Raw genomic sequence first — 4,971 nt, 5'->3', positions numbered from 1 at the left:
TCTATGTCATAAAGCACACACATCTCAATATGAAGAATCAAATAGACTATGTTACAATACTGTAGGATGACTTTAATCCACATTTCTCACCACTGAATTGGTCATGCAAACAAACTAAGTAAATATTCTACAGAATAAAAACTACATGTAATAATAGGGACCAAAAAGACATCTATAGAATATCTTATCAATGAAATAACTTTAACTTAGCACAAGAAATATTTTCTGACTGAGACAGTGTTTTAGGTTGCAAACTAAATCTTAGCAAATACCAAAAAATAGATTTAATATCTTGTGTTCTATCAGGCCATAATGGGATGAAAGTAGAAATCAATGATAATCTAAACAGAAATCATCATAACTACTGGATGTTAAATAATACACTTTTGAATGATGAATAGATAGCAGAAAAATTTAAGGGAAAATAAATGAGAGTGGTGATACAACATATCAAAATTTCTAGGACACTATGAGGGCAGTTCTGAAAGGAAAGCTTATATCATTTAGTTCATACATTAAAAGAATAGAAAGATACCAAATAATCTAATATTACATCTCAAGGCCTTAGAAAAAGAACAAACCAACATCAAAATCATCACAAGATGTGAAACGATCAAAAACAGCCAAAATCAATGAAACTGAGAATAAAAAATAAGATCAATTAAACAAAGTGTTGATTTTTTTAAAAGGATAAATAAGGTTCATCAATCCTTAGGCAATCTACCAAAATAAAGTGTGACAAACATCAATTCCATGGGATCATCAGAAAATATTTTGAACATTTATACTCCAAAAGACTAGAAAATCTTGAAGATATTGATAAATTCCAAGGGACAGATCCGGCGCGGGATTCCCGAGCTCGCGGCATGCTCCCCCGCCTGCCTGCCAGCCGACTCTCCCCGCAGCGTGATCGGGGCGCCGAGGCCGAGGGGAGGGGGGTAAGCTACGTCGCCGGCGGCTGGAGGCCGTTTCGGAGTGCAGACCGCCCCCCTCCCCTGCGCGCTTCCCCTGCCGCACTCCCTTGTTCTCGCCCTGCCCCCCTGCACGCCGCCGCCGCGGGCGCCGAGGAGCACAGCTCGGACGCCCCTGTGCCCGGCCCGGGCCCCGCCGCGGCGCCTCCCTCTCAGCCCGAGCCGCAGCGCTCGGTGGCGGCGGCGGCGGCGGCGGCGCCTCGAGCCCGAGCGACCCGCGGCCGCCGGCGCCGGCCGAGAGCGATGGGGCTGGGCTGAGGCGAGGTGGTGGCGGCGGCGACAGCGGCGGCCCAGCCCCCCGCGGCCTCTTGGTTGCTCCGGCCAGGAGGCCGCAGAGGAGACTGCACGGCAGCGTGGCGATCTGACACAAACATCCTAGGATTTTGGTGTCTGGACATAGGAGTGTTGGATCGCCACCTAGGGATGAAAGAATGCATCAGCAGGCCATACACAAAGGCAGTGCTCCTGTAGGCCCAAACTTTCTTCGTTGAAATCTTTCATAGGCAGTATCCCACTTGCATCATGGGAATGGAGAAATTGAGACCAAGACAGTTCTTCAGTTATTGTGAAGCATAAGGCCTTTCAAACCACTGTAGATATGGACAAAGAAGAAAGGAAGACTATCAATCAGGGTCAAGAAGATGAAATGGTAACCAGCTTTCATAATTTACTTGTGAAGAATGAAGAAATAATCTCTTCAATTTATTATTCTAAGGAGTAGAAAAGTACAGTTATGAAACAAGTCTAAATCAGAGATTTATGGTTATAATTTGAGTCGCTGGAAGCTTGCCATAGTTTCTTTAGGAGTGATTTGTACTGGTGGGTTTCTCCTCCTCCTCCTCTACTGGATGCCTGAGTGGCGGGTGAAAGCAACTTGTATCAGAGCTGCAGTTAAAGACTGTGAAGTGGTGTTGCTGAGGACTACTGATGAATTCAGAATGTGGTTTTGTGCAAAAATTCACTTTCTTTCTCTGGAAAATCACCCATTTTCAAATCCAAAATCTATAACTGATAAGATTTCAAATGGTCATGCAGTTCATTTAACTGAGAATCCTGCTGAAGAATACAGGCATGAGATGAATAAACATTCACAGACTCAGACACAACAGATTCGTTATTTCACTCACCATAGTGTAAAATATTTCTGGAATGATACCATACGCAATTTTGATTTCTTAAAGGGCCTGGATGAAGGTGTTTCTTGTACGTCAATTTATGAAAAACATGGTGCAGGACTGACAAAAGAGATGCATGCCTACAGAAAATTGCTTTATGGTATAAATGAAATTACTGTGAAAGTGCCTTCTGTTTTTAAGCTTCTAATTAAAGAGGTTCTCAATCCATTTTACATTTTCCAGCTGTTCAGTGTTATACTGTGGAGCACTGATGAATACTATTATTATGCTCTAGCCATTGTGATTATGTCCATAGTATCAATTGTAAGCTCCCTATATTCCATTAGAAAGCAATATGTTATGTTGCATGACATGGTGGCAGCTCACAGTACTATGAGAGTTTCAGTTTGTAGAGTAAATGAAGAAATAGAAGAGATATTTTCTACAGACCTTGTGCCAGGAGATGTTATGGTCATTCCTTTAAATGGAACAGTCATGCCTTGTGATGCAGTACTTATTAATGGTACCTGCATTGTAAATGAAAGCATGTTAACAGGAGAAAGTGTTCCAGTGACAAAGACTAATTTGCCAAATCCTTCAGTGGATATAAAAGGAATGGGTGAGGAATTATATAGTCCAGAAACACATAAATGACACACTTTGTTTTGTGGGACAACTGTCATTCAGACTCGTTTCTACACTGGAGAGCTCGTCAAAGCCATAGTAGTTCGAACAGGATTTAGTACTTCCAAAGGACAGCTTGTCCGTTCCATATTGTATCCCAAACCAACTGATTTTAAACTCTACAGAGATGCCTACTTGTTTCTGCTGTGTCTTGTGGCAGTGGCTGGCATTGGTTTCATCTACACTATTATCAATAGCATTTTAAATGAGGAAGAAGTTGGGGCAATAATTATAGAGTCTCTTGATATCATTACAATTACTGTGCCACCTGCTCTTCCTGCTGCAATGACTGCTGGTATTGTGTATGCCCTGAGAAGACTGAAAAAAGTTGGTATTTTCTGTATCAGTCCCCAGTGGATTAATATTTGTGGACAGCTGAATCTTGTTTGTTTTGACAAGACTGGAACGCTTACTGAAGATGGTTTAGATCTCTGGGGGATTCAACGAGTGGAAAATGCCCGATTTCTTTTACCAGAAGAAAATGTTTGCAATGAGATGTTGGTAAAATCCCAGTTTGTTGCTTGTATGGCTACTTGTCACTCACTTACAAAAATTGAAGGAGTGCTTTCTGGTGATCCACTTGATTTGAAAATGTTTGAAGCCATTGGATGGATTCTGGAAGAAGCAACTGAAGAAGAAACAGCACTTCATAATCGAATTATGCCCACTGTGGTTCGTCCTCCTAAACAACTGCTTCCTGAATCTACACCTGCAGGAAACCAAGAAATGGAGCTGTTTGAACTTCCCGCTATTTATGAGATAGGAGTTGTTCGCCAGTTCCCATTTTCTTCTGCTTTGCAATGTATGAGTGTGGTTGCAAGGGTGCTAGGGGATAAGAAAATGGATGCCTACATGAAAGGAGCCCCTGAGGTCATTGCCAGTCTTTGTAAACCAGAAACAGTTCCTGTGGATTTTGAGGAAGTTTTAGAAGATTATACTAAACAGGGCTTCCGTGTGATTGCTCTTGCACATAGAAAATTGGAGTCAAAACTGACATGGCATAAAGTACAGAATATTAGTAGAGATGCCATTGAAAACAACATGGATTTTATGGGATTAATTATAATGCAGAACAAATTAAAGCAAGAAATCCCTGCAGTACTTGAAGATTTGCATAAAGCCAACATTCGCACTGTCATGGTCACAGGTGACAACATGTTGACTGCTGTCTCTGTGGCCAGAGACTGTGGAATGATTCTACCTCAAGATAAAGTTATTATTGCTGAAGCATTACCTCCAAAGGATGGGAAAGTTGCCAAGATAAATTGGCATTACACGAATCACTAACACAGTGCGGTAATTCATCAGCAATTGACTCTGAGGCTATTCCAATTAAGTTGGTCCATGGTAGCTTAGAAGATCTTCAGTTGACTCGTTATCATTTTGCAATGAATGGAAAGTCATTTTCAGTGATATTGGAGCATTTTCAAGACCTTGTTCCTAAGTTGATGTTGCATGGCACTGTGTTTGCATGTATGGCACCTGATCAGACGTCACAGTTGGTAGAAGCATTGCAAAATGTAGATTACTTTGTTGGGATGTGTGGTGATGGTGCCAATGATTGTGGTGCTTTGAAGAGGGCACTTTTTAACTTTTTAAATAAATAACAAGATTTTTAATGTGAAAAAAAATTCCAAGGGACATATGGCCTGTACATATTGAAACATAAGGATAGAGAAAACAGATCCATATCAAATAAAGAGATTCAAGTATCTATCAAAAGGTTGCCAAGAGAGAAAAGTCCAGGACTAGAAGGTTTCTCAGTGAGTTTTCCCAGATATTTAAAGAACTAATAGCAATCCTCCTCAAATTATTCAATGAAATAGAAAATGAGGGAACAGTACCTAACACATTCTATGAAGTCAGTATTATTCTGACTCTAAAACCGGGCAGAGAAAATGCAAGAATGTTCAGAGAAGAAATGTTTGGGTTATAAGAGTCTTAAACCAATTAGTGATTTTATCACCTGATAGGATTAATTGAGTGGTAACTGAAGGCAGGTAGGAAGTGGCTGAAGAATGAATGTCCCAATGAAGTGGGACATTGGGGCATGACTTTGGGATATATGTTTTGTATCTGGTGAGTGGGCTCTCTCTCTCTCTCTCTCACCCTCTCTCTCTCTCTCTCCTAATAATTATGAGAGCAGCTTATCTCTTCCACACAATTCTTCCATGATGTTCTGCCTCACTTCAAGCCCCAAG

General features: G+C 41.2%; 1 pseudogene across 1 annotated transcript; it reads left to right on the top strand.

Moving 5' to 3' along the window:
- Window positions 1-959: 959 nt before the first annotated feature.
- LOC306652722 (polyamine-transporting ATPase 13A3-like) lies at window positions 960-4,377 on the top strand (annotated as a pseudogene). Its single transcript has one exon. The product of its transcript is annotated as a polyamine-transporting ATPase 13A3-like (transcript).
- Window positions 4,378-4,971: the final 594 nt, after the last annotated feature.

This window comes from Sciurus vulgaris, assembly GCF_902686455.1.
Source record: "Sciurus vulgaris genome assembly, contig: HiC_scaffold_539_arrow_ctg1, whole genome shotgun sequence".
In the NCBI taxonomy this organism is placed as follows: domain Eukaryota; kingdom Metazoa; phylum Chordata; class Mammalia; order Rodentia; family Sciuridae; genus Sciurus; species Sciurus vulgaris.
The sequence above is the reverse complement of the archived record's forward strand: the minus strand, read 5'-3'. Positions and strand labels throughout refer to the sequence as shown.